We start from the raw sequence: 23,898 nt of genomic DNA, 5'->3' as shown, positions 1-23,898 counted from the left end.
TGGCCAGAAGATACCTTGCAGATGGAATTACCGGTAGTTGTGAGTCTGCATGAGGGACCTAGGAATTGAACCTGGGTCCTTGGGGAAAGCAACCTGTGCTCTTACCCCCTGACCCATCTCTCCAGCACTCCTTTTCCTCACTTTCTTCGTCTTCCTGTGCCATTGACTTCCTACTTCCTGCTAAATTATTGAGCACAATTTTACAAATCCCATTTCAATCTTTGCCTTCTTCGAGAAGGTTTACCATTCTAGTCAGTCAGATTTTCCAACATTTTTAAACAAAGTGTGGAATCATACTTTTCATGGGCAAGTAGGTTCATAATTATTTAGTGTATATGCATGTATGTAAGTGTATAATGTACATAAGTACTCACACACATATATATAAATATTTAAATTCCACTATTAATACAATGGTCCTCAAACATATGACATTCAAAATGTCATATTTTTTCTCATAGTAGAAAATAGAGCAACTGAAAAAATAAGAAAAAATATATGACAATTAGCAATTAAATTTAATTTTTAAAATAAATTTGAAAAACAATATATCAAAGCAAAAGCATGAGCCAAGCAGAGAGAGCTCAGAGTAAAAGCTGATGGCTTGAGTTAATCCTCAGGATCTAAAGAGGCGTCTCCTGTCCTCCATGTGTGAGCTGCAGCCTCACATCCCTACAGAAAAACAGCACATGTGTGTGCACACGCTTACACACACACACTCAAGCCCATATGTGGGCGCTCACACTCAATTAATTATAAATCAATTTTAATGACTAAGAATGATGAAAGGGTAAAAGCAGCAGGTAAAGCAAACCCTGTAAATCCGATGACCCGAGTTCCATCCCTGCAGCCAAGTTAAGGAAGGAGGAGAGAACTGGTTCCTCGAAGTTGAACTCTGACCTCCACATCTTCACTTTTGCATGTATACTCTCCATATACCATGCGTACGTATGTGCTAATAATACTGCTCTTACCGTAAGGAAATTAAAAGTAAGAATTCAATATCTTTTTAAAACCCATAACCCAACCTAATGAAATAAATAAAAGTTGATGATAAACATTGCAATTCTTGTATGAACAGGAATAATATATGCTTATCAAATGTTTGAATGGGAAAGAGATAAAAACCATTATGAAGGTTATATGAAATCATCTTAAAATATAATTGCAAAAATATGTAAAAAGAGAAAATACATGATTGTGGAAAAAATTTTGAGACAGGGTATCGTTTTGGAGCCTAACCTGTAATTCATTCTGTAGACCAGGCTGGCCTCATGCTCACAGAGATCCACCTGCCTCTGCTTCCCATGTGCTGGGATTAAAGGCGTGTGCCAACAAATACCCAGCTCGTTATCTTTCTTATAAATACTCACTAGGTATCAACATTTGCAAAATACATTTTCAAGATGTAACTTCATAGCATTTCCCTGCACGGTTCACTTCATAAGAAAGAAGGGAGTCACGTTCCCAGAAGGTCTTCACGGTGGAGAAAAGCCTGCAACTCTTGGTTTACGTAAGTCTAGCTCTGTCCCTGTAGATCCTTAGCTTCCTATTTTGGGATGGCTTAAAAGTGATAACCATTCAGTGGACGCAATGACTTGGCTTTGAATTTGACCTCTTTCTCAGCAGTGGACATAAATAGGAAACCACTCCCAGCGCCGGGCAGCAGCTCCCTACAGCACTTTAGCATGCACACAGTCCTTGCTGGTGGAGAGCCACCCTGTCTCTAACGGTGCAAGGGAATACACACAGCCTGCTAGGATCAGTGCTGCTGTTTTTTTCTCTGTGTTTTGTTTGTTTTTGTTTTTTCTCGAGAAAAGTTAGTCTTATTGCTTATAAATCAAGGCTAACAATGTGTGTTTGGCCTTCCGCTTGTGTCTACTGAGTGAATGAATGTTCACTGAATGAACAGCTGGGGTGGCTGTAAACTCAATGGGCTTGGGTAAGGTATGAAACAAATTACATTCTTTGATTCTCCTCTTCAAAATAAGAAAACAAAACCCAACTTGTATGCTGTTGTGAGGAATACATAAGATGCATTTAACACGAAAAATCATATATTCTAGGAAAGGATGTAGTTAATTTGGTTATTATTGGTGAGAGCCTGGTATGTATTAGCGTGCATAAGTGCAAGCGGTTATAATAACACTCCAAGCTGGTGTGGAATCATACATTTTATATGAAATATATGCTTTAATTCTGCTTTCAGGGGCACGCGGCTTCCTATTACTTTGTCATTACGTTGTTATTCAAAGAACCAGACTGAAGGAATCCTTCATTTCTGCATCTGTTACTAGCTTTATACTTTTAGAGGAAACACTCATAGGACCACAGTGTAGTCTTAGATGCTAAGGTATGGTTAAGAAGAGAAGAAAGCTGCTTGGTAGGACCACAAAGGAATGACTGGGTAGAAAGAGTAGACTTCACTTGGACCATGCAACATTGGAATAAAGGTAAGAACCAGCATTCACCTTATAAGACAGTGTATCCCATCAATCCAGCACTGAGAAGACCAAGGCCAGAAGACCACCAAGAATCCATAGCTACAAAAGAAGTTTGCATTCAGCCTACACTACTTCGTAGCCTGCCTCAAAAATAAAGGAGGCCCAGCAAGGTAAGGAGTGGGTAAACGTACTTGGCCCCATACTTGACTGACTGACTCAGGATCCATAAGGTGGAAGCAGAAAACTGGGTCCCACGAGCTGTCCTAGAAAAGCCCACCTCTAATAAATGCATGAATATACATTTTCAAATTAAAAGTAAATGAAAAAAGTGAGGAAAAAAACATGCACAATATGCCAGGAGTTGACACCAAAATATGTAATAAACTCATTTGAAAACCACGCCTGTTTCCAGTCTGTTTTTTTACGCTAATGCCTTGTGCACAGACCCTGACTAGAGATAGCTGCCCATTCCTACATATAAGTCTTCATGATCCAAGCCCCTACCCCATAAAACCTGGGACTTTTCACTAGAAATAGCAATGATAGGGTTTTCAGGATTCAAATTACAATACATTTGCCTATAAAATATCATAATACAAATGTATAATAGCTAATTTTTACTTTTATTTTCATCATGTATCTACTGTGATGAAATATCAGCAACATGTCACAATCATCATAGACACCTCGTGACATGGTCCCTAGGTCATAAGTTAGACTTTATAATATGAATCTTTTTTAAAAATTAAGTTTTATTAGTTTTACACATTTTTTACTTATGATTAGCATCATTTTAGGTAATAGTAGCATTTTCCAACCTGTGGCTTATGAATATTATTTGTCTAAATATTTTTGTGAAAGAGGAGTCCATGGTCTGCTTCTACACAGAATATCTCAATGTAGGAAGAACCACAAACAGTCTTGGGTTTTACAACCATCATATTCGGGAGAGGAGATGTTTCTTATGTCTACATTAGGACTTATGTTCATTAAGTTCAATATGCAGACTTCTATTAACGCTTTTTATAGATAATATAAATACCACTATTATTCTTTCTCTTTATAGTAAGGAAAAATGATACTCTTACCTAAAGACACAGAGTTTTCAATACTGTAGCTCTATAATAGAGTTTGAAGTCAGGGATGGTAATGCCTCCAGAAGTTCTTTTATTGTATAAGATTGTTTTGGCTATCCTGGGTTTTTTGTTTTGCCATATAAACTTGATTATTGTTCTCTCAAGGTCTGTGAAGAAGTTTGATGGGATTTTGATGGGGATTGCATTGAATCTATAGATTGCTTTTGGTAGAATTGCCATTTTTACTATGTTGATTCTCCCAATCCAAGAGCAGGGGAGGTCTTTCCATTTTCTGGTATCCTCCTCAATTTCTTTCTTCAAAGACTTAAAGTTTTTGTCAAATAGGTCTTTCACTTCCTTGGTTAGAGTAACCCCAAGATATTTTATGCTATTTGTGGCTATCATGAAGGGTGAAGTCGACTTATGGAATCGAATAGAAGACCCAGATATTAACCCACAAACTTATGAACACCTAATTTTCGACAAGGGAGCTAAAGGTATACAATGGAAGAAGGAAAGCATCTTTAACAAATGGTGCTGGCATAACTGGATGTCAACCTGTAAAAAAAATGAAAGTAGATCCATATCTATCACCATGCACAAAAATCAAGTCCAAATGGATTAAAGACATCAACATTAATTCGTCCACTTTGAACCTGATAGAAGAGAAAGTGGGAAGTAGTCTACAAGATTTAGGCACAGGAGGCCTCTTCCTAAGTAGGACCCCAGCAGCACAGACAATAAGAGAAACAATGAATAAATGGGATCTACTGAAACTGGGAAGCTTCTGTAAAGCAAAGGACACTGTCAGTAGGACAAAAAGGCTGCCTTCTGACTGGGAGAAGATCTTCACCAACCCCTCATCAGACAAAGGTCTGATCTCCAAAATATACAAAGAACTCAAGAAACTAGGCACTAAAACTCTAATTAACCCAATTAAAAAATGGGGTACTGAACTTAACAGAGAATTCACAACAGATGAACTTCGAATGGCCAGAAGACACTTAAGGTCATGCTCAACCTCCCTAGCGATCAGGGAAATGCAAATCAAAACCACTTTGAGATACCATCTTACACCTGTCAGAATAGCTAAAGTCAAAAACACCAACGATAGCCTATGCTGGAGAGGATGTGGGGTGAGGGGAACACTCATCCATTGTTGGTGGGAGTGCAAACTCGTGCAGCCACTGTGGAAATCAGTGTGGCGGTTTCTCAGGAAACTGGGAGTCAACCTCCCTCAGGACCCAGCAATACCACTCTTGGGAATATACCCTAAAGATTCCCTAACATACTACAAAAGCATTTGTTCAACTATGTTCATAGCTGCACTATTTGTAATAGCCAGATCATGGAAACAACCTAGGTGCCCCTCAATAGAAGAATGGTTAAAAAAGGTGTGGAACATATATACATTAGAGTTTTACTCGGCGGTAAAAAACAATGACATCTTGAATTTTGCATGCAAATGGATGGAAATAGAAAACGCTTTACTGAGTGAGGTAAGCCAGACCCAAAAAGAGGAACACGGTATGTATTCACTCATAAGTGGATTCTAACCATAATTAAAGGTCTTTGAGCCTATTATTCGTGATCCTAGTGAAGCTAAATAAGAAGATGAACCTGATGAAGATTATTTAGCTATCCACCAGGAGGTAGGAAATATACATGAGTCCCAGGTAACCTCGGGTGCATGGGGGGGTGGGAGGGTCGATGGAGGGGGAGAGGACTAGAGAGAAGGGAGTAGGGGAGGAACGGGGAAAGCTTGGTGGCCGGGGATGGGGGGGGGAGGGAGGTAGGATGAATATGGGATCAGGGAACAATATATTTCAACTAAGGGAGCCATTTTAGGGTTTACAGGAGACTTGATTATATATGGGATCCCAGGTCCAAGGAGAAATCCCCCAGATTGCTCTCTGGACAGAGGAGAGGGTGCCTGAATCGGCCGTGGCCCATGACCATACTGATGCATATTTTGCTTATCACCATAGATCCTTCCTCTGGCGAAGGACGGCTATGCAGTCGGAGGCCCACATTGGAGGACCGGATTGAGCCCCCCGAGGTCCGGAGGGGGAGCGGAAGGAGGAGGAACATGAAAAACGAAATCAGTACTGCGAGGGATGCTATCACCCACTGATACAAGGGAACGGATCTGATGAGAGTTTACCAGGGCCAGCCGGACTGGGACTGAACGAGGACGTGATCTAGACAGATTCTCGGAATTTGGCCGGATTCTCTGACTGTGGCTGGCCCGGGGTCTTTCTGAAAAGCCATTGACTATGACACTGGGACCTGTTTCCTCTGCATATGCTGGATTTTGGGGATCCAGTCTGTTTGGATGCTAGCCTTCCTGGACCTGGAGGGAGGGGGAGGGAGCTGGAGCTTCCCACAGGGCAGGAAACCCTGACTGCCCTGGGGGACGGAGGGGAAGGAGGGGGGGAGTGGGGGGAGTGGGAGGGTGTTGGGAGGGGGGGGCGGAATTGGAAACTTTTATAATTTAATAAAATTTACTATAAAAAAAAAAAAAAAAAAAAAAAAAGACACAGAGTTTATGTGGCAGAGGGTGAATGAAGAAGCTCACACCCTGAAAGCACGCAAGTGAGCTGGGATTTTTGGGAGATGAGTTATGTTCATGTATTCACTGTGTGCACATGTGCATGAGGATGAATGTGCACACGTGTGGCCTTGCCTGTGGAAGCTAGAGGTCAATATCAGGGGTCTTGCACTGTAGCTTCCCACTTTGTTCTTCAAAATTATATTATGTGTGTGTGTGCACGTGTGTGTGTCTGTGTGCATGCATGTGTGTGTCTGTGTGTACATGTGTGTGCATGTATGTGTGTATGTGTTTGTACTTGTAGAAGTCAGTTTTCTGCTTGCACCATGAAGACCTCAGGGACTGAACTCGGGTTGTAGGGCTGGATAGAGGGTATTCATAGAGCCATCTTCCATGCCTTTCCAATTTGTTCTTTTGAGACATGGTCTCACTGAAATTTAAGCTACCTAATTTATCTAGGCTGGCTGCCCATGATTAGGGTGCTCCTTGAACTCAGATTCGTAGGCTTCTGCAGCAGGAACTCCTGACTGAGCCATTTCCCTGGCCTATCCATCAGTCGCAAGGATGGATACAAAAAGCCATTTTGTGGATTTGAAAATCCTAGAAGCCACTCAAGTAACTGCAGCAGGAGCTCACAAAGTTTGCCTCTTTCTGAGATACCAGTGTAAAAGTCTGATAGAGGAGAACAGAGACACGCCAGACATGAATATGTTTCTACTGCATATGATGTGTGTGTTAGAGTGCATGCGAGTGCACATGCATGTGCACACTCATACATGTGGATGAACTTCAGACAGCTAAAAGCAAGCAGCCATGATCTGAGCAAACTGCTCTGTTGGCTGGGCATAAAACCATATTTCTTATAATAAGAATTATGAGTATCGAAAAGATTCTGGTCCATAAAACATCACCAAAACACTCTAAATGATAAAGAATAATTCATAATTATTAACACTTGTAAATTTTCTGAGTATTGATGCTATGTTAGCTCAAGCAGATTATGTTTCCTCTGATAAACAGTTGTCAACAGTAACTGACCCCCCAAATAAATATTCTTTGCATGCTTGATAAGTTTTACTTTTAAAGTATGCTAACTGTCCGGTACTGGGCTCACAGTTGCCAGACTGTCTGGGTCTCAGTCTGGCCTCTATGTATACAAATGCTGATGACTTTTATAGGCAATATTTCAAAATTAAGAACCTGATTTGAGATTCCAGCATAATCCTAGTCAGGCAGATCCCATCTGTAGTATGTGATAGGAAGCAATAGGTGACATATTATTGTGGTCAGTATGTCTTCTGAAACCTTTCAATATATATGAGACCCTAGGAAGCACAACTAAGTCCGACAAGAAGAAACGAGATCTTTACAAGGTGTCCAAGTAATAAATAATTTACACCACAATTTAGCAACCTCAGCAGGCAGCACTTACAGGCTGTGGTAGGGAGTGGAGTCTGTCTTTGTGGAGAAGAGCAGGATCAATACAAGGAATGGGCTGTCAGTTTCTCTCTATAGTGTCAATATCTCAGACTGGCTGCTTTCACTGTTGCTCCTGTGGAAACAACTTCCAAAAGTATACTATTGAGCGACATGTTGCATGGATTAAATGATTTACTTTAAGCCCCTACCTGCATGCTGAAAGACCAGTAGCCCAAAAGGACTACTACACAGCCTAAGCTCAAAGCCACTGGCAATAACCTTCTGATCTGGGAATGATTTATACTTAGGAAAACGCTACTGCTATTACAAGAGCTATCCAAATGTTTCTCCATGAAACACAGACCTGAAAGACATATACCTAACTACCAGTGGGGATCAAGCACAATATTGAGGGAACTGGTAACGTAGATTTGTTGGTTAGCGTCTCTGTTTGTGAGTTACCAGATTAAAGGTCGTCCCATCTCAGAACGCTAAGATGAAATGTAAACTGTCCCTTTGTACCTATGTGAATGTATGTATCTAGTGAAAAACATGTAAAGGGTCCAAACTTCAAACATGATCCCAGCACATTACAGTTTAGCACAATAATTATCTCATTAAATAACTAGTAGGCAAAACAACAGGTAGACCCTGAGGCAAACAACAAGAAATGATTCTAGCTTATAGCCATGGAAGCAGGTTTTAAAATGGAGCCTTTTGGGCTGAAAATATGCTTCAGTGAGTAAAGGCTCTTGATATTAAGCCCAATGGCCTAAATTCAGTCCCTGGAACCCACAGGATAGAAGGAGAGAATAGACTCTAGCAAGCTGCCCTCTGACTCTAGACAAACGTGGTACCGCCTGCCTGGGGCAAAATAAGTAAATGGTTTTGTTGTTGCTTATTTTTAACTTCGCTTTACAACACTGTACATGTGACTTGGATCTTATAAATGGGAAAATGATCGTAACTGAATTCTAGAGCTGCCAGCAGGCGACTGAATGACTTTCAGGCTACTAGTAATGTAGAAATATTTGACTCTTAATCAGGAAACTGAGTCACACCTTTGGGGACCCATTTCCTTCCCCACTTGTTCAGTTTTGTGCCACTTTCTCCACACAGGTGGAGAAGCTGGAAGAGGTGTGGTTGCCTTTCAGCTCCTTTAGTAACCACGGGCAACCTGAAGTTTGGACTCCATCTCTGGGCATTTCTGCTGGCTTTGCAGGCCATTTGATCAGTATGGACCTCACTAGAGGTGTGAGGAGCTGGAGAGCTAGCATGCAATTTGAGTGAAATGAGAAAGAGATACTGGGGGTTGAACCTCCCCAAAGTGACCCCTGAGGGATTTTCTAAGAAAGAACACTGGAGTGGAACCTTAGAGATGCCATCAAGCAAAGAGTGCCCTGAGAGGGTGGCTGAGACTGAGAGACATCCAAGGAAGGGCTGGACTGCTTTGAGCACCAGAGAACTCATTACTGGAGATGTGTTTCCTAATAGAAACCAAATGCTTGAAGTGTGTGTGTGTGTGTGTGTGTGTGTGTGTGTGTGTGTGTGTGTTTGTGTATGTTTTTGTGTGTTTTTCTGTGTCTGTGTGTATCTGTCTCTCTGTGTATGTATTTGTGTCTGTGTTTGTGTGTGTGTGCATTATCTATTTTTGTTTGTATCTGTGTCTGTTTCTGTGTGTGTGTGTGTGTGTGTGTGTGTATACCTCCTGACATTTTTTATAACTGGGACTTCTGAAGAAGAATTCCTGGAGAGAAGTTGTGTCTGTAAAGACTGACAGATTAAAAGTGTGCTGATGTGGAGAGGTTGGGATGCTGCAGTTTCAGAGGATAAATACCTCATCCTGAGTTGGCTTTCTTCCCCTAAATAGCCATTCCTTGTCAGGAATATCTCAGATATGTTTAAGACTTATTGAAAAGATTTTGCCATGCCTCTGTAATGACCTCTCTGATACGCCATCAATGTATTATAAATTTTCCTCGATTTATAACTTTTCTTGTTCTGTAAATCTACATAACTTTATGAAAACACTGGAAAATGAACTTTGAGGGGAACCTGTATTCCTGGGACACAATCACCCAAAATACCTTTAGAATAAACCACCACTAATCCCCTTTAGATGAGAGCTGGGGTTTTGGCATACACAGGTCCAAAAAGGAAAATCTTTTCAGTTTTGCAAAATTACATTTCACTAAAGTGGCAACAATGTGCACTGCAAAAAGTAGCATCCACTTTACTTTCCTAACTTGATATTTCCTGCCTTAATTTTAAATGTGTAGTGATACCAATAAGCTGTGCATGATATGCATGTGATTGGGTTGTTCCTGATAAATCATCTTGGTTTATAGGAGACTACAAGGTCACTCATCAGTACGATGCAACTTCTCACTTACAGACATTTACAGAGAGAGGAGAGCTGCAATAAATGACAACAGTCATTATTTGTTAAGAAAGAAACCTAGTCTACCTTTTAGTGGATGTTATAATAAGCTATCTGAACAAGTAATACTTAACATGTTACCTGTGCTTTCCTTAAGTGCCATCATTAGTTTTATATTAAATAGAAAAAGCGTAAGATTCATGACATAAATCCAGCTTGAGATGAATCACACTGAACTTCAGGGAAGACTGACACAGAAGATGTAGTTTTCACGGAGAGAAACCAAGGCATCACCTCAGGGCTTTAGACTGCAGAGCCACCTGGTGAGGTCCAGGGGGCAGTGTAATAAAGGAGGAGGGAAGTGCCTGTAGCCAAGGACACAAGCCCACGGGCAGGCCCCAGGGCAACTGCCCCTGCAGAAAAGGGAGATGGTTCTTTTAACAAGACAATGTCAATAGGCTGGAAAAGGAGAGGATGACTTAGTCCTGCTGACCAGTTTAGGAACAACAAATGTTCCTAAGGGTCAGTGTCATTTGTGTTAGCAGACAGTTCTCTTGATTGATATAAGACAATACAATTAGGAAAGGTTATATAGGAACAATTTCAAATAAACAAATAAGTAAATAAACATCTTAAGAAAATACTCATTCCTTAGAGACATCATCAATTTTATATTTTGGAAAAATGTAGCATGATAATTTATTCGCTATTTTCTCATCACATTGAAAGCTCTTTGGGGATCATAAACACATCCTTTCTAACCTTAAGATGCCCATGCATGCTCAACACTCTCACCATTGAATATAGCAGTGCTCAGATACTCAGTATTCCTTAATACTGGCACTTTGTGTCAGATAGAAGGCAAGATTAAATTTTAAAGCTAAACCTAAAAAATGTAAAAGTAATTACTTCACTCAGCAAGCAATTATAAGATGACAGAATAATGAGCACTACCCCTGTTTCATACAGAATTAAAACATGAATGCTTCCTTCATGGTTTCTACAGCTCAAACTTCAAAAGTGTTCTCAGTGGGAAAAAGAAGCGAGATGACCAGTCATCACAATATTTAAAAGCATGTTGACTTTCATGTGTGTTCCTGGGCAGTGAAAACTCCAAAGATGCCATGGAACAGCAATCAAATGAAAGACGAACACACACTCTCAAAATCTACACAAGAGAGTCTCATTAAAATACTCCAAAATTTTCAGATTTTCAGGTAAGCTGTGACCAGCTAATTTATTTACTTAAGTAACTAAGGAGCTGTGAAACATTCCATAACTGCATTGTCACTCGAAGGGGCTTCTGTTGTACAATGTTAAGAACTTAGTGGACAAGGTCCAGACACACACACATCACACTCACACATCAGATACACACATCACACACACACACACACACACACACACACACACACATCACACACACACATCACACACCACACCACACACACCACACCACACACACACATACACACACACCACACACACACAGCCAAAAGTCACTTAGATCCAATGCAGAATCTTGTTGATAATGCAGCCTGACAAGCATTTCTGTGCTAGCTTTAACTGACAATCGCTGAGTTTCAGATGACAACACAGCTCTTAAGACAGCATCCCCAGTACAAATTTCCACTGTGCTGTACTGTCTCCACAGAGGCCAATAGAACCTTACCTCTCCCTAAAGACACACCACTGATCCATCTGGTCAACCAACATCTGATAATCACACTATCAGCAAACCATGCAAGAAGTAAAAGGTTTGATGTGTGCTACATGTAGGCCGTGTTTAGGTGCAGCAATCGTTGGACTGACTGTTCAGGAGAAATTACTTCTACTTAGGGTAAAAGGATTAATTTTCTATCACTCTCTACTAAAGCTTCTAACATAGACAAGGAAACTGGTGGAAAATTATTGTTATTTTCTCATTATAATACAACCCAACCACAGTTTTATCTCATTTTGCTCCCCCTTACATAGGTGTTCCCCATCTCCCCTCAGAAAAGAGCAGGCCAATCAGGGACAACAGCCAAACACCACTGTTATTCTTTTGCTGTGGTGCCTTTAAGAACTAACCACGCCCACTCCAGCGACTTCTGACCTCCTCGCTGCCATCTTAACTCTCTTTCTCTCTCTGTCCCCCGTCTTTTGGTGTGTACACATGTGTCTCTATCTCTCCCTATGTTTCTCTTTACGTCTCTCTGATTTCCTCTTTTTAAGTAATAAATATCTCCCTCTCCTCTAAATAATAAATGTTTAGCTTTATGTATAGCCTTATGTCCATTTACTCTGCCGTCTACCGCATCCAGCCGCCTGACTCTGCCGCCCGCCTCTGCCTGGCTCGCAGGCTACGCGGGGCATCCCATCATCATATTTTTAAAGAACAATAACCACATAATATGTTACAATAATATAAGCTACATACAACCATATTAATGCTGAATGAGGCAACCCAGTAGTAGGAAACAGATCCCATAACTAGGCAAAAGAGTCAGTGATCACCCTCACTACCACTGATAGGAGTACCACAAGAACACCAAGCTACAGCAGTAACATCTATGCCTGGGACCTAGGTCAGATGGCTACAGGCCCCCTGATCTCTCTAAGTTTCTGTGAGTCCTGGTCAATTGATTCAAGCTGTTTTCTCTTGGTGTCTCTGATCCTTCTTGTTCCTCGGATCCTTTCTCCTCCTTCACTGCAAGACTCCCTGAATTCTGCCTAATGTTTGGCTGTGGTGCTCTCCATTTGCTCCTATCGGGTGCTGGATAAAATCTCTCTAGTTCTCTTTGTTTATTAATATAATTCTGCTAGGCTCTGCCCCAGAACACTCTGTTGTCTGAGGTTTTGGTCCTACCCGTTTTTTTGTAGTCATTAAGTCCCAAAGAAATCATACAGAGGTCTACATTAACTATAAACTGAATGGCCCATTAGCTTAGGCTTTTTATTAACTTTTATAACTTAAATTAGCCCATTATTTTTGTATATGTTAGCTACATGGCTCTATATTTTTTTAGCGGGACAGGTCACATCTTGCTTTTTTTGTGGCGAGCTCACAACTTCAGAAAGAACTTCCTTTTTTCCAGAATACTCCTATTCTCATTTACCCGCCTCGACTTTTTTTCTGGTTGTCCTGCCTATACTTTTTGCCTTAATACTGTCCAATTAGCATTTATTTAAAATATAATTGACAGAATACAGCTGTCCCACACCACTTGCCCCTCTTTTTTTTTTTTTGACAAATAGAGGGACCCTCCTCCCCTTACAACAATACTCTTTAGTCAGGACAAACTGTAGGTTGAAGGTTTTGTGATGGAGTTAGTATTCCAATCCTTCCACTTGAGGTCTTGTCTGGTTTCAGAATATGGCTGATTCAGGTTCCATGTCCCCCAATGCCTAGGAGTTTTTGATAGGGTTACTCAAGTAGATATCATGGAGCTTCCATTTTACAATTATTTTTCTACTATTCACTAATAAATCTTCAAGACAGAATCAAAACTGCTGATGGGAAAGGTTTTAGCTTGGTCAGTCATCTTTAGAGTTTCGTCAGAGAAGTGTAATACTGCATGTGACAAATATTAAGGACCACTTCTGTTCCATGACTCCTTCATTACTTTTCTCACTTAATTCCCATTTTAGGAGAAACATATTTTAAAACAGAAAAAGCTGAGGGTTAAAAAGCGATAGTAACTTGAGCAAGGACAGACGCTGCCAACACGTTTCTCTTCTCCTCACAGCACATTTAGAATGGAATGTACCACTTGCCCTGACATTCCGTGTGGCCTCACAGAGCCTACATCTCTACACCCAAGCACCTACCTCTTGATACATATTTTACTATCTTCAAAGAAAAAAATTCTTATTAGAAAATCTACTGTACAAGGAAAGACATTGATTTCAGTGAGCACATATGTATGTATGAAATGAGTTACTCTTTCATAATAACACGACTTCTAAAAATACTTAAGATTCTTCAAGCCAAACTGACAAATGCTATCTTTCACTTGCACTAAGTCTGCTGAAGGTGCTATCAGTGAACAAGACGTGAATAAAGCAAGACGTTTGCAGTAGTTAGACTAATTTTGACACACATTAGTTTTTAGTAGTACTTTAAACCTAGGTAGGCCAGGTTATTGACCCCTAGACTGAACCTCTGTTGTCTTGTTTATTATTAAGATGAACACTTTCTTGTTGCCAAAATTGGTCTTAAACTATGAACTCAGAGGTCCCCATCCATTTCAGCCTCTTGAGTTGCTGAATCAACAGGGGATGGGCTAAGGTATTTTGTTAAAACTAACAAAATAAAACAAAGCAATTCTTTACACTTGCTTTTTAAATTGAATCTACTCCTGAACAGCAGAAAGAAATACTAATATTGGTGTTGAGGCACTTAAGTTTAGCTCATAGAACTGGAGAGGTCTTCTGACCTGTGTCCACTCATTTATTGTTTAGACCCAGGGAACATGAAGAAACTTAAATTACTAGGCAAATTGGGGAAGAGTAAACTGAGATATTTACTTCTATCCCAACACTGTTTATTTGGGAATGAAGCTGCAAGCATACTTGCAAAAACAGTAAAAAGCAAAGAAATCCTTACTATAGAACTGTCCACCAAATAAAATATGGTGCAAACATCCCACTATAAAAATAAATGGAGTGTTAACTTTTTTAAAGAAAACCTTCAGGTATATTAGCTCACTATAAATGATAACTAACCTCAAAAGGTAAATTTTCTAGCAATTTCAGCCTAAAAAGTGAAGAAGGTAAAATAAATGTCATACTGAGTATCTGGTGGTAAGACATACACTCAATCTTAGAAGAACAGTTTACATTAGAAATTAAAAGTATTTTAGAAAAGTATATACACGTTGCTAGTTAGATACATACAATACACTTTAGTTCCTTCTCCATAATAAAAAATTATACTTCTATGGTTTTCTATAAATGCAAAATAAGACTTGGAATTGAGCAATTTCTTAGCATTTGAAAATAAAAACAATAAATGAATAACTTTTAAAAACCAACCTCATTGAAGCTGTAGGTTTTTAGCACTCATCAGTATAACTGATCCATGAACCATTAGTGGGCCATAAAATAAGAAAGTTCAATAAAATAATTATAAGCTCACATGTTTATTTTGTTCTAAGACTGAACTGGAGACCTTTGTACCAAACGATGCCTAGAAACAGACTTTTTTGCACGTGTGAGTGAGCATGCTCAGACACACAATATATGCACATGCGTGCAATCTCATATTTTTCTCTTAATTCTGAAAACTTATATATAAATTCTCTTGTGACATTTCTTAATGTCACAGATTTTCTTTAATAAGCAGAAAAGTGATATTATTTAATCCCTTTTTTAAAGTAAATAATTTAACCCATTTATGTTAAAATAATAAGTCTAATTTTTAAATACTTCACCATTTTCTTAATTTACTATGAATATCAAATAAATTTAAAATAGAAAACAATGCTCAATTTGTATATAAACACTGACCCTTTGTGTTTAGCTTCCTACTTTGCTGAAAGGGTTGCACCATTATCTAACCATTTTAAGTAGATTATGAATCTAGTATTTTCATCCAATATTCAATCTTACAATTTTCCAAATTATCAATAAAATCAGAAACAGTAAAAGTTATATAATTTCTTAAGCAAAAGCAATATATTCAAAATAGATATGATCAATAAAGAATATCTTCTTTCATTTCAAAGTGAATGTTTTACACAGAAACCACGTCAGGTGAAGGCCACTTCATTTGTGAGAGCAGCGATTTTTTCAGCTTCCAACGTAATGATGGATAATGCTGTTATGGACAGGTCTGTCTGCTTCACTCCACACTGGTCTTAATCTGGCTTATAAGGGAAAGGACTTCTTTTCTTACAAAAGATTCCTTTCTATTAGAAACTTGATGCCTTCACAAGGTTTCTTTCTAGTCTATGGCCACTGTTCTCCAGTGGCAGTTTCTGTCTCGCTACAGAAATTCTCCCAGTCTTCTTTAAAACTTTGTCCTCCTATTCTTTTCCAGGCCATTAAACATTGTTCCCTCAAACTGACTAACTCCTTTTTCAAAATTTTATTCAATTTTCAGTTGGCATATTGTCTTAAGGTTATTGTTGCTGAGATGAACGCCATGACCGAAGCAACTTGGGGAGGGAAAAGCTTATTTGGCTGGTACTGAAAGAACTTTGGACAGGAACTCTTACAGGGCAAGACCCTAGAGGCAGGAGTTGATGCAAAGACCATGAAAAAGTACTGCTTACTGGCTTGTCCTTCATAGATGGCTCAACCTGACTTCTTAAAGCATCCAAGGCCACCAACCCATGGGTGGTACCATCCATGGCTAGGCCCTCCACCATCAATCACTGAATAAGACAATGCCTTACAACTAGATAATATGGAGGCATTTTTTCATTTGAGGATTTCTCCTTTAAGATAACTCTAGCAAGGGTCAAGTTGACATAAAATCTAGGCAGCATGCATACAAAGTAACCCAATTCCTTATGCCATTTTGATCCACACCTAATTTTAGTTGATCCACTCCTCTCCTTTTGTCTATCCCCACCCCCAGTTCCCTTCCACACTCAGGAACCCCTTTCCTACATATTGCCTTCCAAAACTCCTTCCGACAAACCTGTGCACCCCCATGGTGACCTACTTTCTACTTTCATGGCCTCTATCCCTGTGGATGATCACAGAAAAACACAGTCATAAAAATTCAAAGCTAAAACATCTTCATACTTCTTTCTAGTCTTTTCGATTCCAATCCAATCAGTACCTGATAGGTTAATCTTTTAAAAAGCTGCCTAACATAGTTCATTAAGTCTCCTTAATGTGCAAATCGTAATAGCAGAAAGACTAGCAAGCAGCGTTCTCAACAATTCCTGTATGATAAAGAACAAACTTCTCTCTCAGTAGACACTGTTTCCTTAAATTCCAGTTTAGATAAAATTGGTAAACTTAATATTTTTTCTTGAAAAGTATCTATACATTTTCCTCAAAATTTAGTATTTGTGTTTCCGTAAAATAATATATCCAAAAATGTTAAACTATGATCTGTAATGAGACAAAAAAACCTCAATTTTGACCAAGTTAACACATAAGCATGTTTATTTGTGGGTTTTCTGCCATTACCACATAAATCTAAATAATTTTCATGATACAATAATGACATTGACCCTCTGTCTTAAGATAATGATCTACTGAATCTGGTCACCTCTAACAGGATAAGCATCGCAATTAAAATGTTCTCATCCGTACTTTCTATGGCCTTGTTCTTTTTCTTGGACTATTACAATTTTATGTTTCATTCAACCATTGGTTTGTTCAATTAATCAAAAATAAACTATCAACCAAAAATGTAAAGTCTGTATTGAAAACCAGTCACTACTCCTCTTTCCCTAAAAGGACCAGAAGGAGAAGAAACAAGTTGTTCCCCTCTTGGGGTTTCCAGTGTGGACCCTGTTGTACACCTGGTTACTCTCAGTGCAAAATGTCCCTGTGAGAGAGGTTTGCTGAAGTTGAGGAAATAAGTGACATTTACAGTACTCAGGAAGTTCACAAGACTCAAGAAAATTGAATGGTGCAAAAGTCCAAAGGACCATACCTAAAGTTACGTAAGTTACATAATTATTCGGGAAAGGCAACTCTCTTGTAGGCAAGTTGCTTGCAAGATATGAAGAGAATTCCAAGGAAGCAAGTTTTGTGAGTGGTCGCCCATGATGGCAAATTGAGCTTTCCATTCCTGTTGTTTTCTTTGACGCTCCTGTACTCCTGTAACCTGTCACTCAGAGACCCGCTGCTGACCTCACATGTCCTCTGCTTCACAAAGCTACAGGAATGGAAAACTGGTCGTATTTTTATTTTGCTAGTTTTCAGATTACACATATGCCTCAAACTTTTATATTCACTTTTTTTCTAGGTGTCTGTGGTCAATGTCTTTCCTGGAGAGGTCAGACTGTTTCTCACATATTTCCCTGGGGAAGTCACAAAAAGTCACTGCATTGACACTGTGTACCCCCAGTTCCTAAAGGAACCAATAAGGAGAAACCCAGCTGAGCTGCACTCACCAGCTTGTGGGGTCAGGCACACAAGTTTCTCCTCTTCTCTTAAGCTTAGTCTTCTTGTCTGTGAAAAGAAAGGGTTATGTTAGTGACATTCATTTTCTACCAGACAGGTCCTAACAGACAGGGTCTAGAGGACAAACCCAGGGCTCCCTGACATGACGGGCTCCTCTCTCAACCAAGCAGTTCCTTCTGCTACGTCTTCTTCTACTACCACAGTTAAAGCCTGTATATGGTTTTAGAAACAAAAAAACCCTCAATGCTGAATGTGTGTGCATGCCTCTCTCTCTCTCTCTCTCTCTCTCTCTCTCTCTCTGTGTGTGTGTGTGTGTGTGTGTGTGTGTGCGCGCGCGCGCAGGTGTGAATAACCATGCTCATGCATGTGGCATGTGGAACCCAGAACAGGATGTCAGGGGGCCTCTATTGCTCTTTGCCTTATATGCTGTGAGGTTATCTCTTATTAAATCTGAATCTTGCCATTTCACTTCACCTGACTGGTCATCAGTGTCTTAGGACCAACCTGTCTTTGTCCACCAAACCAGTGCTGGGGTTAGAGAAACACGACACAATACCCGGCTTTTTGTGGAAGTACTGGGGATTTAAACTCAGGTCCTCTTATCCACTAAGCCATTTCTCTCGGAACTCCTGACTAATTTTTATATCATACAATCTCGGTAGTCTTCCATCTTCAGTTTTTTCCAACTTTCTGTGCCACATAATTTCCAAATGTAAAGAAGAAATGGAAGTGGGATAGGAGGGGAGCAAATAATACAGATAGAATAAGGTTAAAGCATTCTTTTTGTGTATGGAGCCATGGTATCAATGTATATGCAATATTTTTAACAATTACAAGTAATACATAGCATTGTGCCCATTTTCCATTTAAGAACTCAAAGTTGAGAAAACTTTGGTTATCTTCATCAAATCTAGGACTAAGAAACAGAGATAACAAAGTGTACTTTCTTTTTAACCTTCTAGCTTCCCTTGAAAGACGCGAACAGGCCTCTCTTCTCCTGTTCACGGTTTCCATCTGTGCCTGACAAATAGAAAATCCTAGAAACTTGGGGAATACAGTAAATCATTATTCTTATTTTACCAATTAAAAAAAAAGATGTATAGAGAAGGGAAAATAATTCCCAAGTGATGTTAATTCAACAAGACAAAGATGGAGTTCAATACCAGGATCCACACTCTGTGCTCTTGCCTCCCTCTGCACCAAACTGACTCCTCTCAGGGAAAGAACGGGGAGCAGTGAGCTGACAGACACAGGGCTGGCAGACGGTGTGGGGCAGGTGGGGGAATTCTGAGAAGCCCACTGTTTACTCCCTGGAGCCGCTAGGGTCCAGTGAGATAATTTTACGGAAAGTACCTTGACAGATCTGAACCACCCAACACTAAGCACCATAAGTAGCCATCCAACATCAGGTACCATTGTTAATATCACATATCTTCACTAAGTTTCACAGGGTGATTAGAATACAAAAGAACCATACAGCAAATTAATGGCTTAGAAATCCTACAGAAATTGAAACAAAAGGAGGACAGACAGCTTGACACTATGCACATCACGGTACAAAGTTGGTGATATAGGCTGGCTTTCTCTTCATGATATACAGTCCTTACTGGCAGTGGAATAATTCAAATTTTCAATTTTTCTTGGATTTCATCATGAACTCAATCAAAAGTATGAAAGTCAGTATTTTAATATCCTTGCACGTAGTGAAAAATAAATAGTATGCCCTACTACCTGCACCCTTCGAGCATTTTTTATTTTGATTGTCTTCCCATTATATTGAGAGATTGTCGGGATTTTATCAAGATCACCCACACAAGCTAGAGCATTATTATGGTGCCCGCAGTGCTGTAAGTCACAGGACGGATGAGTGATTAAAAGCCGTGGACTTGTGACAAGGACCATAAGGAGATCAGACAAGAAGCTACCCTCCTTTAAAAGAAGGAGAAGGAAGAAAAAAAAAAGACCAGAGTGATTTAACCCCTTGCATACCTTTGCAGTGCAAGTGCTGCAGCATTATTTGATTGATGTGTATGGTTCTTTGGGATTGTATTTCGTACAGCAAATAGCTTACAAAGACAGGAAGAAGACAACAGGATTTCTATACAGAATGACAGTATAACTTCTGTATTGACTTTGGGCCAGTTAAGACAATGTCATTTCATATCCTTACCACCAACATTAGGTACTGATATTAGCAAAGCTCCACTTATTTGTGGTTGTTATTGACAGTAGTTACACTTTCCTTGGTTCTCTGAATAAATTCAACCAAAAAGTGCATTTCTACTATAACCAAGCTGCCCAAAATTTAATTAAACGATTTATATTTGTTGGGCAAGGTAGGTGAGAAAAAAATGTCCCTTAAAGGACTGCAAGCTCTAGAGTGAGAGAGAAGCAATGCAATGAATTTCTGCAATGAAGCATATTCGAAAAGAATACCCTTGCCCTATGGTCAAAGGAGAGAATAATTCTTTTAAGACATACCCACAAAATACTAACAATATTTTTTAAGCAAGGGAAAGCAATAATTACCATAGGTATATTTTCTTTTTAGCAGTTCTTAGTACACCTACATTTTAAAGTCTTTTGATGATGTATTCACAAAAAAAGAAATATTTATGAGATACATCTTTACATACACATGTTTTATAACACACACAAACATTCACGCACATGCCCACGCACACACACACACACACACACTACACACACACAAACATCTATGTATGTCCTGGGTATTTACCAAAGATGTTGCTCTTGTCTTATTTGTGTTAAAAAAAGAACAGACCTTATCCAGAGCAACATCACCCTCCCAATGAAATAAACCCTTTAGACACAGGTGGCCAACACGTTTTGAAGACTCCTAGCGCAAGTCACCGACTCCACATGTGAGACGGGTAAAGGCAGCTGAGAACAAAGCTAACCCTTGATCTAGTTCTTGAAGACAGATCCACAGACATCATGCAGGTGAAATACCAATGCACATAAAATGAAAATAAATGAGTTATTTTAAAAAAGAGTAAGGGGGATATGCTTGTTTTGATATTTTTTTAATCAGTGTCTTGCCAGATAGCACAAGATGGTCCTAAATTCACAATCTATGCGCCTTAGCCTTTGAATATTCGTGTTATACTTATATGCCACAACACCCAGTCAAGAGTAAGTTTTGTGTGCATATTCTATAAATAGCTGATATTCAATGGGGAAAGAACACTGGAAATTGGAGTTCCTGAAGTAAGAAAGAAATGTAGTCGAGTCAACGTACTTAGATGTTAACTAAAGATAGGTGAGTTTTGTCCTCTAGTCAATAGAACCCAGAAACTCAGTGTCTGGGGTCTAAAAGCACAGGCACACTCAGATTTTCCTCTTAAAATTAGATGCTTCTGCCTCCAGGGTTTTGTAAGAAAAGTTTTAGTTAAAAGTGAAATTTCTTAGTCAAGAAAAAAACTCAAACAAGGAAATTTGAAAGGCAAATAAATTGGATCTAACAGAATCTTCATAATTTAGTGGTGCAAGCCTGTAATTCCTGCTTGTTGGAAGGCTGGGGGAGGGGATCATGTACTTAAGGTCTGCGTGGGCTACACAAATAGTTTGAGGTTCGCTTGAGAATCACACTGAGATCCTATTTCAAAATCCGAGTGAAAGAAAGACTGAGGCCAGAGTTAAATGGTAGAGTACACACTTACCCAGCCGGGGGCCTAGGATCTATCCCTCAATATTAATATATGTTGATTTAAGGATTAGAAAAAGGAACAACCGGGTAATTCAAGAAGAAACTGATAATGAGACATTAAGGAAATATAGGTTTTACCAAACAAATAATCTGTGAAATGACTGGTGTTTGTTGCAAATCTGGAACCTCCAGAATATTCAGTGGCAAAGATGGACCACAGGTTTGATATTTCAGGAGACACTGTGGTCATTTCTCCTCTTTCTCTATCGCTGCTAATGTAAGATATTCAAGAGGAAGTGCAAGCCGCTGAGTGAGTAACCTTGTCATTTAATAAGCGGAACTCCTTAAACGGTTTAAGGCAGCTTCTGCTAATGACCAAAGAAGCAAAAAAAAAAAAAAAAAAAAAAAAAAAAGCCATGAGGTACTGCAACAACAGTACAGCCCATTCTTACGCTTTCCTTCCCATAGCGATTACACTATTGTCCCCCTTTGCAGTTCCTTGTGGGTGGATTCCGCACCCACACCCTGTGCTGTATTTTACAGTTCCTCGCGCTGGGTGGAGTTGCTTTCTCCAGACCCGGCCACTGCACTGAGTAGTAGAGTCAGCCTGATGGAATGACTCACTTGGCATGCAGCAGAGACTATACCTGAGAGTTTACCAGAGTCTTTCCTGCTCCTTCAGCCAGCACTGAAATCTGAAACTCAATCAGAATTCTGTGCTTTAATTTGACTCTGGAAAAGCCTAGCGTCAAATAAGCAGATTACAGCCCTGTGAGTACAAAGCCGGATAAAATACACTAAAACAGTAAGAGGTTTACGTCTATTTAAAAAAGTAAGTGGTATTATTATAGTAATACCAGTAATACCTGGCTAATTTAGCCATTCTCCAAATAAAAATATTTTTCTTAAGATGTCAGCTTTTTGGAGCCACAAGCGCCCATCTCAAGATGCTGTCTCAGAGACAGAGGTCAGCTAACAAGTGGGAGTGGCCACTCACCAAGGAAGAAATGACAGGGAAAACTAACTTTCAGATAGTTTTAACACTGAAATACAGCACACTCTATGTTGCTTTTTAAGTCACAAAAACTACATAACCTGGGACAAGCCAGTTGCAATGAAGTTTGTCAGGAATGAAGTCTTTTCTTCTAATGTTGCTGGAAAGGACCAAAAGGAGCTCTCGCCAGGAAACAACAGTACTCCCCGGTTCATTTGAGAGAGGCCAATGAACAGAAGTGGTGACAAGGTTACAACCACAACCAGGGAATCCTCAGTGTATTATAGAATGAAACGTACAAAAGAGTTAAGAGAACAGAATGATGGGTGGAAAAACAAGTCAGATTACAAACTACCTCCTTCAAACACCTGACCAAAGACATAACTATCGATCAATAGAGAAAAGATATAATTATTATATTATCCAACATGTATTATATTATGGCATACAACTATAAACAATCCAATTTTTATTATACTATGTTGTAAATGGCATAATTATTAAATATTATATATTGGCATATACCTACTTATATAGAAACATGTATGAAAATATTTTTATTTCAGGAAAAGAAACTAATTAATTGTAGCAGCTTTTTAAATGTGTGTAATTCAAATGTAAATGAACATCATCTAGAACATCTGCTATATTAATATGGATTGTGCAAATCTACCGAGATTTGGTAGAATGTGACTCAAAAATTGGATGTGGTTTTTTTTGTTGTTGTTGTTCTTTTTTTTTCAGTGCTAAGAGTTGACCTGAGAGCCACACATATACTAGGTAATAGGCACTCCACTGCCAAAGTGCATTCCTAGTTGAATTTCTTTTTAGTATCTATGGATGTGTTTGTTTTTATAACTATATAAGGTGTGTGTATATATTATGCATGTGTGCATTGCCTGCAGAGGGCAGAAGAGGCTGTCATAACTCCCTGGAACCTGAATTACTACTGATTGTGTCCTGCTATGTGGGTGCTAGGAATCAGCCCAGGTCCTCTGGAATAGCAGCCAGTGTTCTTACTTTCTGTCTAGCTGAATTATAATAGCACACAGGTATGAATCTAATAAAAGTGAATGAAGGTGACCCACAAGTCATTCATATTTCAAAAAAAGTTGATATATTAGTTATACACTGCGGATTTTATTATGACATTTTCATACACGTGAATTTTGGCCCCATCTGTGGCTCCCCAGTCTCATCTCTTACCTGCCGATCACCCTGTCCTTCCTAAGTTTCTCTCTTCTTACTCTGAAGGAGGAAAAAAGGCAGGACTAGAGCTCAGAGGGGA

The 23,898-nt window shown here is 39.3% G+C and overlaps 1 protein-coding gene across 1 annotated transcript in view; it reads right to left on the bottom strand.

Moving 5' to 3' along the window:
• Hnf4g (hepatocyte nuclear factor 4 gamma) overlaps positions 1 to 23,898 on the bottom strand; it is a 141,304-nt gene that overhangs the window by 63,249 nt on the left and 54,157 nt on the right. Inside the window, exon 2 of the mRNA XM_048420346.3 lies at positions 17,937 to 17,994. The gene's annotated coding sequence lies outside the window, so the exon portion shown is untranslated. The remainder of the gene's footprint in view (positions 1 to 17,936; positions 17,995 to 23,898) is intronic.

Source organism: Myodes glareolus, chromosome 16 (genome assembly GCF_982192425.1).
Source record: "Myodes glareolus chromosome 16, mMyoGla1.1, whole genome shotgun sequence".
Taxonomy (NCBI): domain Eukaryota; kingdom Metazoa; phylum Chordata; class Mammalia; order Rodentia; family Cricetidae; genus Myodes; species Myodes glareolus.
Note: the sequence above shows the minus strand (reverse complement) of the source record. Positions and strands in the feature narration are given on the sequence as shown.